Here is a 14,605-nt window from a genome sequence, read left to right as displayed (position 1 = left end):
TTTTTGTGATACTCTTGTCCAAATTTTCTAATATTAGGTGTTTCAAACTCTAGGAGTTCAACAGAAAGGCTAAACCCTACCTCAACCTCACTTTGCTGGTCCTTAAAATGTGTTTTCTAATGTTGGATGCACCCACTTTGCAACATGGTAGTGAAGCTTCATGAGTGTTTCTAGAGCTTGTTGAGTTCTTTTAAGGAAAGGCTGAACTTGAGTATGAAGAGTTGTAATGTATTGAGGTGAAGAAATAGTTGGCATTATGGGGGAAAATGTGTCCCAAATCTTTGTCCAGCTATTTGAAGGGGACTGGCACCCTTTCTGTAATGCCTACTCCATCCAAACCATATGAACAGGACACTGCCATTAACGATCTGATTTGGGGAAACAGAAACCATTCTGGAAATCTTAAGTGAAGGCCACCGAGTGCAGACAGCCTGTGCAGTGTGCAGATTCTGTGTCCACTCAGGCTGTTTGCAAACCCTCTGCATGCTTATCATCATGTAATTGAAATAATGCATATTGACAGAGACTTGAAAACAACTGCTCAATTTTCCTCAAAATTCAATTAAACTTCGTTTATTCTGGGGATCGATCCAATTAAAAGGGGGGAAATTTCAGACAGTCCGAGCCATACAATCCATCTTAACACACTGTGTCTATCACTGTGATGTAATAATTCCTCCAATCAATGCTTTAAAAGCATTTAGTAGTCTTGATAATGAACTTTTGTCAAAATAGCCTTACAAAGCAATAAATGAGAACAGATTAATATGTAGTCATAAAGCTATGAATGGTTTAACACTTTGAAAGGGTTGCTTCATAAATTACAGGCTTATTTATTTATTTTCTTCTCAGAATCCTGCTTTGTGATACTGCTGCCTGAGACCCGGAGTGTGTGAGACGGGTTTGGACTTCCAGAGCAGGTCAGTTCTTTGCTGGGACAGAACGAAGCAGGTACTAACTAAAGAACCTCATTGTCAAGTCAGCTCTAGGCACAGAAAGTAATTGCTGTTAGCACCTTGAACAAAACATGGTGCTGCAGTGGTAAAGCTTGCCACTAGATACCAGATTTCCAGCAAAAGCAGACCCAGGCAGCCTACTTTCCCTACATCTTTTACTTCTCAATTAAGTGATTGAACCACCAAACTATCAGATAAGCACTGCTACCAACACACAGAAACACACAAAAGCCTGTGTTTAACACATCTGGACACTCCACCACTGACCTCAGAGCAGCTCTTCTTAACAAACAAAGCTTTAGAAACCAACTTGACCTTGAGATTGCAGAACAAGAAATCACCTACAGACTGGACTGTGTGAACCTTGATCTCAACAGGGACCACAGTTTCATATCCCATTACCCCAACTAGCTGTTAACTCCAGATGTTAACTACCTTTATCTCAGCCAATCTATTCAACCCTCTTAACACCTCTCTTAGCAGCTTTCCCTCCCCCTGTCCTTTCCCTCCTATATAAAAGCTTGTCATGCTTTTCCTGCATGGTGTCTGATGATATATATACATACATTGGCAATCCCTCACAGGCAAAGATGTTTGTCTCGCATTACTGCCTTACCTGTGGGTCTGAAGATGGCTGACACGGCCAATCCAGGGTCAACAAACTTTATTGCAACTCAGGCACATGTTTCCATGCGGCGTGGGTTCTGGATTCTTGATTCGGTCCACAACATACCGTTTCTGCCACTCCTACTTTTCTGTCTCCTGTCGTCATCGTAAGATTTCAAAGTACCGATTAAGTTGTTGCCTAGGAAAGTTCATGCCTTTCTGAGTCAGTTAATCTCTTTGATAGCAGTGGAGCCTCTGTGGATAAATTAAGTCCTGAACAGTTTCCTGCCACCTCTATCCATTGGTTGGGGGTAGGAAAGTGAGCTCTCCCTAACGTCCTTTAAATGTAGTTGCTCCTCAAAAATAGCTGGTGCTTGTTATAGGGAGCAGAAGTTAACCATGAGCCAACCACTGCAGTGTTTCAGAGAAGGTAGAACTGGCACACAAGATGGCAGAGGCAACTGGATTTTTGCCTCCCAGGTGTCAGACTCTTGTTCTCCTTATGTAAAAACCCATGTTTAATTTGAAAACCGTGAAGCCAAAGTTTCCTGTCAATAAAATTTGATAGAGAACTTGCGCTGTAAAAGACTGCTATTGGCCAGCTTCCATATTACACACTTGTACTGGAACTTTTACCATCTTGGAGGGAGAGTTTAGTAGCTAGTGAAGCTGGTAACACACGCATGCATGCATACACACACACACACACACACACACACACACACACACACACCCTCACAACTCCTTCCAATAAGATGCAGCTTTCTCTAGAGCAGAACACAGCAGCTATTTTAATAGCTCACAGCAACAGTACAACAAATTTAAGGAGCAAAAATGAAAAATGTCACTTTGCCAAGTAGAAGCTACAGAGTGAATTGAGGTGGAACCCTCTTCCATGATACTGCCAGCTGAAGTGGTTTCATACTACTCCTATTCCTTGGGTTTCTGCAGCCCAGATATATGACCAAACTATAAAATCCTGATATGCAGATATTTTCCATTGGCTCAATAAATGCAAAAAGCACCAACACCAAAAGAAAAAATGCTATCTACAGAAAACATTTTAGCTCTGCAGGGATGGAACTAAGTGGTGGCATTCCCTTTTTGCAAACTTTCATTGAAAGCATTGCATTTGCACATGCTGTATGAATTGGAAAAGAAACAGTCCCACTCCACCTCCACTGAATCCACAGTTTTATGTGACATTCCCCTAAAGCAGAGGTGTATCCAGGAATGCAGAGTTTAAGTATGGAAGACTGTCAAATCAGAAACAAATTTTAGATGGCAATTGCTGCTGAAACTGTTACATAAAAGATAAGAAATGAATATCTTCTAGAGATCTTACCCCTAACCAAGGTTGCTTCTAAGCTGCGCACATGCACAGCCATGCACAATTAGGGGCCCTAACCCATTTTAGACAGCAACTTTTTCCCCTAGACCATATTAAACCAGTGATACCCACCCTTTTCCATGCTACAACTCCAAAAGTTAAGCACACATTGTTTACAGTTTCTCCTTATTCCTTCATTTTACTCCTATCTATCAGCTCAGAAGTGGCAGTGAGGCAAAAGAAAGTCTTGCTTTTGATTCAGATGCTGTGACTGAGCACCCAACAAGCATTCAACAATGAGGAATTGTATCCACTGTAGTCATACAGATGCACCCAAGTTAGTTCCACATCGACGTGACAGGCTACTAGCTTAAAGCTAGCTTGACTTCTTTTCCAAGCTGTGATGTAATATAGATGCAGCCTTGATAGGACAATGTGGGGGTCTCTCCCAGGGGATGCTCCTGGGGATCTAAGCCTTCCTTTACTCTCCTAGAGCCACCTCTATCTCCTTGGGGGCTTGCTGGTGGAGGGACTGAGGCAGCCCACTTTTTGGTAATCGGTTTGGTAGATTCAGTGGAAGGTGCTAAGTTGATACAATGCTCCAGAAAACTGCATTCATTCTGGGGTCTCTCCTAATAGATCCTGGGGTAAAAAACATTCCTTCTCAGATGCAAATTAGTAGTCTCTGAGCCAGAAATGCCGCTGATGTCAGTGCTGAGCCATTAATTCACCAGCTGAAGATCTGGCCCATAATTTGACCAACTACAAAGAAACACCCTTACTCCCCTTTCCACAATCTACTGTCCCTTCCTTTCCTCGGAGAGTTTCTAACTCTTGCGTTTACTTCCCGTGGGTGGGCAGTTTGGGGGTGGATAGGAGAGGACTAAAGCTTATTTCTGAAGTAATCCATTTCTCCAGGCTTTGGTTCCTTCTGTTTCCTTTACCATTCTTTTGAAATAAAGAACTATTCAAGCAAATCGAGGGGAGATATTAAAGAAGCTTACTAAATCCTAGATGTAAAAAGATTTACAGGTGGAACCATTACAGGTTAACATTAAACTTATTTCCTTCCTCACATCACAAAAAAATTGTTAATATAGTCCCCACAGCCTCACCCCCCTCAAAAAGATATTTTTGATGCTAAAGGTGCTGCTGCGGCTTTAAGGAACTGGCACATCAAACATCATTTGGAAAATTTCAAAGGCTTGTTTCAACAGTATCACTTTCTACCATTCTCCCCCTCCCCCGGCCTTTTTATATTTTGGTTCCTGATGAAGTTTCACGCGCTCCTGAAGTCAGTCCTTGTGTTCTTGGCTATCAAAGAGCATTGCAACATCAGCGTCAGAGTTAAACTCAAAAAAAAGCATCCCTTTTACTTTGGAGATCAGAAAGTCAAATAAAAAGGATGCTGATTTGTGGAATAAAGGGTGGGATTCCCTGCTGAGACGATAGGCATCTTCTGACTTAACTGAGTTAAGATTTGAATACATTTGGCCCAGACAAGGGGGAAAAAAATCCATTAGTTTTGAGAAAAGCCTCACACAGTTTCAAAAGGAAATATGTTAATATAAAAAATGATTTGTGTGTGTGTTTCAGAGGCCAGGAGTTTAATACTACCAGCCAGAAGCAAATAAAGAAATTAAATTACATGACTAGCACAGAGTCTCATCTCCTACAGCCAAGACATGCACTAGGAAACAGCAAGCAGCTCTAGCAGCTCTGCGAAATGCAGAGTGCTGTTTCTTAGGGCAAAATATACCTATCTGCAACTATGACAGCTGCAAATTCAACTGGGCACTGCTAACCTCATCCATGTTGCAAGATGCAGCCCTCTATTTGGGAAAATCTACAGCTCAAATTCTTATGCGTCCCTAGGCAGAACCTTATTGAGACCTAAGTGACATATTGGAGAGAGCCGTCTCAACATGTAAGCCCTTCATATCCAATATAAATACCACATAAGGCATATGATCCCTCTCTCTGGGATGAATTTCACCCTTTATTAGTCTGACTAGCAAAGGATGTTTGGACCATATAACAGAGTAGCTAAACCCGACACAAGGAATGATCTAACTCCCACTGAAGTCAGGAGGTGGTTTATATTAGTGGTTAGCACACTAGACTGGGACTCAAGACCTGAATTCTGTTCCTAATTCTGCCACTGACTTTGGGCAAGAGATTGTATCTCAGTTTCCCCTTCTTCACTGCACAATGAGGGGGGCATTATTGTGCAGAACTCCTTTATAAAGAGCTTCGAGTTTTGATGAAAAGTGACATGTATGAACTCAAAACAATGAAATGGCAAGATCCTAGCTGACTGCAGTGGGAAACAAACCCATTACATCAGAAGTGAAGGCTGACAGGTGCTCAGTATCAGTATTTTTTATTCAGTAAGCAGCAATTTTCTTGTATGCTCTTTGGGGGAAAAGGGGAAAAGGGGGGATAAGGGGACAATGGAGAACCAGTTTATGCATATTAATAAGAAGAATGTGATAACAATGAGTCCATCCTTCACCCCAACTGCATACAATCCATCAGTCCCTCCTAAAGTATAAGTACCTCCAAGAAAGCCAAACCATCCATCCATCCATCCAGATCTCTGTGACACTGCAACACTATGCCCAAAAAGAAACCAGGAGATGCTTTCCACCAAATAATAGATTAGAGGAAAAGAAATAAACTTGATTGTGTTCTCACATTATTTCCATCACCTCCCAGTTTCCTGTGACATTCATGTATTAGCAGTCTTCATTTTGATTTCTAGACTCCATTGAAGGGATTTGCCAAGTTTTACTTTCACAGAATAAAGGTCACTCCCATTGACTTCAGTGAGGTAGTCATACTGTGCGTGGCTATAATCAAGACTAAAGTTTAGGTTTAAAAAAGTCAAGGTAAACAATCTGGAGGCAGATATGAAGAGTTCTTCATCGGGCAAACCACGTATTGACTTCAGTGTTTTCCTGAGTGAGTACTAGATTGGGCAATTTGTTTCAGATCTAAATTTTCCCCTGGGGTGTTGAAAACTCAGACACAAAAGCACTGTCCTAATACATGAACAATAAAATAGAAGTGACTACATTTGTGTGAATAATCCAGGTGATCAAATTAATTAAGTCTCTTTTCCCTGCTTTTGGAATTACCACAAGCAGATCTCATTTCTTTGTCTGAATATATTCTTTGTCTGAATTTATTCCATAAACTTTTAAACTTTTTTTTTTCATCAGTCACCCAATATAAGCAAATGACTTCACCCAGCACTGACATGAAGCCACCTCTGGTACAGAGCACAGCAACTGTTAAAGAGCAGATAGCAACCCCATGGAGGATGGAAATAGAACAAGACAGAGACTAAAAGGAACACTAAATTGAAGTGAGAGGTGGAGGGAAGGGTAGAGAAGCTGAATGTAATCTCCTAAATTGGAATTTTGCTGGAACATGTGGATCACTACCCCTTAATCTCACAAAACATCTTCTAGCCATGCCACTGTCTGACCACTGCAGTTCTCAGGGGAGGCTTTGTTTTCATGTCTCATCTATAAGTTTTGTTCCATCTTGCATGAAGAGGGATTTCATTTGCCAGTACACATGGCTTTCTGCTCGAGGGTTTGCAAAGAACAGCTAAACTTATGCATCACCCTTGGTAACAGTGTCCCAGGAACACCTGCATGGAGAAGTTTGGGGATGGGTCTAGTTCGGCCATGAAGATGGGAGCACTTACAGTGACTGCAGATTGTAACGTGGAGTTGTCAAAAGAGCAGTGCAGTATTAAATCCTTTTGATTGTCCTCCTGCTGAGAGAAGAGATGATATCTCATCATTAATGGAGTTGAATTAATATAAATTAGTTGAACATCTCCTAGCCGCTTCCGTTCAGGCAGAGAAAAGGGGTTTATTGGGGAGGCAAAAGCAACGATCCCTTTCACCTCACATTCACTCTGCCATCTATAAAGATGCTGCTGACCTCGCAGTCTTCTTTCTCCTCCTCCCCCCCCCCCCTTTCAGGACCTGGGAGATGTAAAATAAAATGATTATGTGACACACTGGGAATACAGTGACTGTCCATATTACAGACCTCTTGTGACCTTTACAGCCAGGCTAGGCGACCTTTCTAAATCCGCCCTGGGGAGATTTGAGATAGCTAGGATGACTCAAACCTCTGTGGTCCTGCAACAGCGGCCACACCACTTGACAATTATAACTCACATCCAGTACAATAGGGGGGTGAGGGAGACCTCTCTAGAGGCATGGGCTGGGCTCTAGGGCTATTTCATCTCCTTGTCTTTGTGCCTCACTTTTCTTTTCTTCTTCCGTTTGATCTGAAGGTTGCATCCCCCCCCCCTCCCCCCTCCACACAAAGGCAGAGACGAGAGATTTTCTTGTGCTCTCTTTGAATTTACGAATGAGTTTTCAGCTCTGAATTTCCAGCCACAAGCACATCAGCAGAAAACGTTGTAAAATAAGGTTTAGTCCAAAGAACCACCCAATTCTCTACATATATAAACAAAGATAAAAGAGGTCTGCACAGACTTCGAAGGTGGTAAGGATTATTTTTACTGCAGGGCAATAATGCTTTAAAGGCAAGTATAAATCTTAAAATGTCTTTTGTAAAAGGTTGAATGCTCTGGACAGGTTTTTGTGTGAAGGTTGGGAGTGAGACATTCCACATCTTAATATACAGGGAAACCTGGTTCATTTTTTTTTAATATAAATGGTGGCCAGGCCATACAATGCATATAATATTTCACATAAAAATACATTAAAAGAACACTTTTTGGCTGGAATTCTTGTGGGTGATATCTTTTATTGGACCAGCTGCATGGTTGGTATAGATATAGGCAAGCTCTTGAGTATCACCGTACCTTCCTCAGGCCTCTTCTTAGGCTGCAAAGTCAAGCACTCAGAAGTTAGCTTACACCAGAGCTAATCTAGTCTGTACAATCGTCATTTGCCCCCTTATGCATATGTGTTATGACACAGTTTCCATTTCTCCTTCATGTTCAGCAAATGGCTCTATACCATATTTACTGAACACATTTCAAATCCTGCTCTGAGGACAGAATCTTTAGCTTCCTTGTGGCTTTCCTATGGTGCTTGTCACTGTTGTCTTCTTCCAAAGCATTAAATGTATTTTCACAATACCTTTTTGGAGTGAAAGAGGGATATTATCCCCATTAATCAGGTGAGGAACTGAGGCCCAGAGAGGTTTGAAGTCAAAAGAATCCACCAATTTTGAGATGCCTTGGGTGTGATTTTTGAGACCACTTAGCATTATATAGCACTTTAGACTATTCAGCTCCCATTGGTTTCAGTTACAGCTGTGAGTTGTCACAAATCAGATTCCCGGTCAGACCCCCACAAAAGGACAAGTTTGAAATTAGTTTGAAACACCTCCTGTGAAAAGTTTGGTTTCAGTGTCATGAAACTGGAACACACAGGATCTCTGGGGCAGGGACAGGGAGAGAATCTGGTTCTCTGCAATGCCATTGCTTGCTTTCACCATAAGCCCATTTTTTCTCTTCGTGCCATCAGTGTCTTATCATACTCACCTTCCAGCATCAGGAATAATTGGAGCTGGAGTCCTACGGACAACAGCCACCTTTACTACAAAACCCCGATTCATCCCCAGAGCACATCCATACTGTGCACAGGGAGGGGCCCTGTGGTAAAAATAGCAAGGTATGACGTACAGAATTCTGTGTCAGACTGCACGCACACAAGGTGGGTGTATTAAAGTTGTGCAAACTCACAGGTTTTTAAGAAAAACAAATCATGGCATTGTACCAACATCTGCATGCCTTATTTACAGGGCAGAAATCATAAGATCCACCACATGGACCTCTCCCCTTTGAGTGACTGGTAGCAGTAGATTGTCATCTTTATATGGAGCAGCACAGAGGTGGATGAAAACCTTGCCACAGTGGCCTTTCAGTTATTTGCTAACATGAAAAAAGGCGGTATTTATTTAGGTACATTGGGTTCCACTCCAGGCTTGAAAGAGGAAGGCACAGACTCTTCTGCCGATACCCACAACCATATCTGTCCTGTTCCAGTCTTGTTCCATTCCTACCCTTTCCTTGGCTCTCTACTCAGTCATTCCCAGTCTATTACTGGCTCCAGGCCCCCACTTCTCATTCCCCTCTCCAGCCACAAATCCAGGTGTCTGTGCCTGTTTCCCAGACCCAATTTCCCATTCCAGTTCCCCATCTCAGTATCCCCTACCATCTACTTCCCAGTCCCTGTTTCCATCTTCTCCCAAAGACTCCTTGTACCAAACCACTTCTTCCACCCTTGCAGATTCAATCTTGATCTCCACCACCATTTGAATCAAGCAGGTTTCTTCACACTACCAGGGGCCAGCAATGGAGACCCAGCCTTTCTGCATGTAGTTCAGTACACATTTGGATATATAACAGCACACAGGGACCTAAACTTGCAACTGCAGGGAAATTCTTGCATGGGCCCAGGCATGCTCAGGGCAGATAAAATCTTTGGAGTATTGAGGGACAAAAATCAAAGTAATCTGTGCTGAGCAAGACCTAACAACCAAGCCAAATTTGGATAGATTTTCTTGGGAATGGAAAAAGACAAGGCCACCCCATCACATTTCTAGCCTGAGCACCTAAATACAGGGGTGAGAAGGTTTTCCTGGAAAAGGCTGTCAGATTTTCTTAATATGAGCAAGATGTCATTTTTCCCTAATGTAGATGAAGCTGCAATTTAAAAAATAAATCAAAAGCCAGGCTCTAAGGCAAACACGCAGTCTGGAAAATTTCAGTGCAAACAGTTAAATTTTGGGGAAAGCATAAACCACTGATAAGAGGTTATTATAATGAGAAGTGTCAGGTAACCTGTGCTCCCAGCTCCGCATACAGTAATGTTTCACATACAGTAAAGACTTTGCTCTTGATTCTTATCATTAGCGTGGGGTTTTCAGTAACTGGCTATCTTGTTGCTGAGGCAAATGCCATTTGAATTGATTGACTTTGGGTGAAAGGATTTTGGTCATTGTTACCAGCTACAAGTCAAGTAGCAATGGGAAACCTTGGCTGAGGTGAAAAACTAGGCCCTGAGAGAGTATTACTATGTGGAGATAACTTACTTCCTGTCTCAGTTACAAATGCAGTCATTGGAAGTAGCAAACGTAAGCCCCATCTGCAGCATGAAGCTGATAGAAAGAATTTGTTGGAGGGAGGAGAGAGAAAGAAAGTGAGAAAGAGGAATGGGGGTGCTTTTGCTGTCTATCTGACTAAAAAAAAAAGAATTCAAATGAACTAATTTCTTGTTCTAAGACCTTTCTCCCTTCTTTGCAGCTGCTTCTGATACAAAGGCAGAACCTTATCTCCCGGTTGCACTGATCCAGTACTACAAACAACTGCCTTGTTATAATGCACAGAATGTTTGGCATCTGACAGCAGCCTCCATAGAGATGGAGCAGAAGGAAGGCGTATTCTCTTCCAATTTCAGCCGTTTTTTTCCTCTCCTCCTCCTTGCTTGTTTGCTATCAGCTTGTATTCCTTCCATCTTCCTCCACACAGATCTCTCTGGAACTCATCCTAATGAATCATTTGGGGAGCTGTGGTAAAAGGGAACTGCATCCTTCCCTCTACTTCATCCCTTCTTCTCCACAAAAGGTGTCTATGGCTTCTGGACCTCTCTGTTCAGTATGTGTCATGTACCGTCTCCTGTGAATCAAACACTGAGGACAGAAGGCCATCACAGACACCAGTTGTAGACTTGGCTCCTTAGCTCAGGCTGCAGAGCCTCTTGCTTTTACAGCTGGATGCTACCAACCCAGCTCCCAGGCTATCAAAGGAACTTAAAAAGTACCCACTACAGGATAAGGAATCCTTCACCATGTTAAATGCAGTTATACTGACAACAAAAGCCCATGAGATTGGGGCCTGCTACTATGACCTGTTTGCCAAATGGGAAATTAATATTGCCAAGCTCATGGAGTCCACCACATGAAACTAATGAGACTGGCTGAACAATCACAGGAGTCTTTCATATATATAAAAGTTGGGGGCATAAGTTGGAATGCAGCCACAAATATATATATATATATTTGTATGAATGGGGATGTTTTAATTTGCCTTTTGTCTTCAGTCAATGGACTGGAGAACACCAAATAGGGTACTGTGACAGGGTGGTAACAGGACATTCAAAAACTAATTCTTCCCCACCATGTTTTTGGGGCAGACTGTCCTGTACTCATCTGCCATGCCTTGCTGTTCTGGGCTGTGTGTGTGTGTGTGTGTGTGTGTGTGTGTGTGTGCGTGTGCGTGCGTGCGCGTGCGCACACAAATACGTATATATACACACTAGACTGCAGGAGGCTACCCTGATCTTATTGTTTTGACCACCCTCATGGCCCTGGCCTTATGGGTCAATTGCATGGCTCCTGCCTCCCCTACACCATGTCCCATGCCTCGCAGATGGCATTCTAATAGTCATGTCACATCCAATACACACCCACAGCTGGGCTGCATTGCAGTTCGTGCCCCAAACTGGGCCACACTTAGTTGTCACATCGAATTACTCTTTCGTCACAGCTGTTCATCATATCCAGTTCCCTCTATCATCTCATCTGGTTCAGGCCCCAACCTGGCCATCTCATAACTCAGGCCGCTCCACCTCCCTATTGGGGTGACTGGACCCCCATGGTCCAGATGGTCTTTCTTCCTGCCCATTGCTTTCTGTTAGGGTGAGCTCCCTTAGCCTTTCTCCTCCACAGGGTAGCCCACAAGGCAGTGGGGGCTGAGACATTCCAGTGCCCCACCTTCACCTTTCACTGGAGAGGCACAGGTGTGGCATTTCCTGGGGGCTGCCACACCACAGGCAGTCCCACCACACCAAGCAACTCCAGCAAGGTGAAATTTTTGGACTTGCCCAGGACTAACTCATCAGGCATACCTGGTCTTCCTATACCTTCTAATGGACCTCCTCTGAAGATATAACCCCTGTCTCTTGGGCTGATGTCATCAATCCCTCTGACCTTGGATCCCTTTCATAGTCCTCCTGGCCCTAATCCTCACTCGGACCCTCATCCAATAGTGCAACTCTTTGGATGACTCTTACCGGTCATTGTCACACAGGCTCATGATGGCCCTGGCCTCTACCTCTCTGCAGTGGTCCTACTATGTCAGGAACTTCAGCCTCTCTGAGACCCTAGCACCATTACCAGGCCAGTCAGGGTGCCAGGCCCTCCACGGTAGTGGCCACCCCTCACAGTGGACTTACTCTTTTCAGTCCTAACTGAACCCTAGCCCCCTGTTAGACCAGTCAAGGTCCTCGAGACCAGTCCCATTGGCCATCAGCCCTCCTTCATCTTGGGTCTTCCTCCTTTGACCCCTACAAGTCCGTCTCTCTTCTTACAGAGTCTGGAACCCCTCCAAGATTTTATCACTAATCCTCGGGTACACTCCAGCCTTGCACTCAACCTCCTGGGCCCTGGCCCTAGCTCTCCAGGCCCACTTGGTCAATCCTTGTAGCCTGACTCAGCCTTGCTCATGGGCTGGTCCGGTCCTTCCCTCTGGGCCCTAATCATCTGGCCCACTGTTCATCCCAGGCCTCAGCTTTTCCCCAAGCTGGCCTGACTCTTCCCAGATCCCGGTTTCCTCTGCCCCTCTCTGACAGGGCAGACCTGGCTTCACCCAGGGCCCTGGGCTTACAGCCCCCTTTTCCTTGTGGCTGGCCTGGCTCTTCCCAGGCCTCTGGTCTCCTCTCCCCAGACCACTCTCTCAGCCTCTTGGACCGGCTGGGGACCCCACCTTGGGTCGCTAGAAACCTCCACCTCCCCAGTAGTTCTTACCCTATCCTCCAGCTACACAGATGGCCTTCCAGAGCTGGGCTCTTCTCAGTGGTGAATGCTGCTCTCAGCTCCTCTGGTGTTGCAGCCATCTGGTTGCACTGAGCCTGGGCTTATGCCCTGTCTCAGCCCAAGCTCTTGCCAGTCAGCCACCTCCTCAGCAGTCATGTGAGGCCTCCTAATTCACCCCAGCTGCCAGCCTCTCAGTCTGCTGACTCCTTAATGGGATCTGCCTCACCTGCTGGAGCTCTGCATCCTTGCTGGCTCTCTCAAACTGGCAAGCATGACCAGTGCTCTGCCACAGGTACATACTTTTAAGATATAAAAAAGAGGATCCAGGCAACTACAGGCCCATTAACCTGACTTCAGTTACATGCAAGGCTTTAGAACAAATTCTGTAGGAAAGAAGATGACATGGAGATAAAAGCAATATGGGATATGCAACTCGGATTCACCAAAGAACTAGGCTGCTTTGAGGATCTGTGTTTCGCTGACTTATGGTTATGGTTATAGAGGCAGGCTGTGGAAAAGCTGGAGTTTTGTTTGAGGTACCTTGCATCCCAGGCTTGTACCATAACCACTGCATCTCCCTTTCCCTCATCATTGATGGCAGCCATCATATAAGTACAGTTTTTCAAAGTGCTGAGTGACAATATGAAGTCAGTGGGTGACGGAGGCACTCATGTACTCATCCCTTTGCAATTCTTGAGGGCAGGTTTCCAACATGCAGGTGTAAAGTAACTTTCAGATTTTATTGTGGAAATCACTCATCTGTTAGAAATAATTTTCTTAGTATCTCTTTAACATATGTAGCTATGGGAAATAGGGGGAGGGAGACGATGAGAATGAGTGAACTTCAACAATTGCTTGCTCCTACCCACTCCTCCACACTGCAAAGCATGGAATTTTCTCTCAAACTGGAATGCGGCCTACTTAATAAGGCCACAGAAGCGAAGATGCTGCATCTGTAATGTTTCTGTCAAAGCAAATGAGGTCATTAACAGACGAGTTCAGTGATGGAATTGTCTCTCATAGTATTTATTATATGGTCCTTTTCCTGACACCTCCCACTGAGAGAATATTAAATATTTAATGCACACCAAGGCTCTGCTCATTTTTCATTCCCACTTCAGCATTCAAGTCGGCTCCAATCTGCTGCTAGCTACAAAGTCGACTGGACAATGGACCGTAATGAATTAACCCTTTGGAAGCCACCGTAGCATTTACAGAATTGCAGAAAGACTGGGTGCTTTATCATGTCTGACTCGTGCTGGTGCTCTAGAATTCAATTCTCAATTCATTAAAACAAGGGCGGGGGAGAATTTGGGAAATAGGCTTGTGGAAAACAAAAAAAAGTGGGGGGAGATGAAAATGTTAGCCTGCCAAGGTGACAGAGCCTTATTGCTTTTATAATTTCTAGAGCCACCATCTCAAAAAAAATAGGGTCACTGCTGTGGGCAAATTAAAACCATGCTCAAAACCCCAGAATATCAGCTAGTCATGCAAGCAAAAAAAACCCCCCAAAACCCACCAAAACCCAGGAGCAGAGAGGGAATGCTTATACAAAGAGAGACCAGAATGGTCACACAGGGCCTGAAAATTGATGGACCCAAATAGATACTCTAAAGGATGGAGGTTCCCCAGACACACAGTTTGATTCTCTGCTGCACTGAAACTTGTATGGTCATTTGCCACTGGACAGGATGGATGAGAAACAATACTAACAGTCTCATTTACTGGGGATGTATGCCCATTTTACCTAGGTATAAATGGCAGTGATGAAGACAATAAGAACCTAGGTCCCTAAACTAAGTAGGCCCCATCCCAATCTAGGTTCTGTAGGTGGTTAGTGATTGAAATTGTCAAGAGCAAAAAGAAGCTCACCCTACACAAATTCAATGAAAGC

At 43.9% G+C, this 14,605-nt stretch overlaps 1 long non-coding RNA gene across 1 annotated transcript; it reads left to right on the top strand.

The window, feature by feature from the left end:
* The first annotated feature begins 849 nt into the window (after positions 1–849).
* LOC109282479 (uncharacterized) lies at positions 850–13,798 on the top strand. The gene is made up of 2 exons (XR_002089477.2): positions 850–920; positions 10,202–13,798. It is a non-coding gene; the product is annotated as an uncharacterized LOC109282479 (long non-coding RNA).
* Positions 13,799–14,605: the final 807 nt, after the last annotated feature.

Source organism: Alligator mississippiensis, chromosome 9 (genome assembly GCF_030867095.1).
Source record: "Alligator mississippiensis isolate rAllMis1 chromosome 9, rAllMis1, whole genome shotgun sequence".
NCBI lineage: Eukaryota > Metazoa > Chordata > Crocodylia > Alligatoridae > Alligator > Alligator mississippiensis.
The sequence above is the reverse complement of the archived record's forward strand: the minus strand, read 5'-3'. Positions and strand labels throughout refer to the sequence as shown.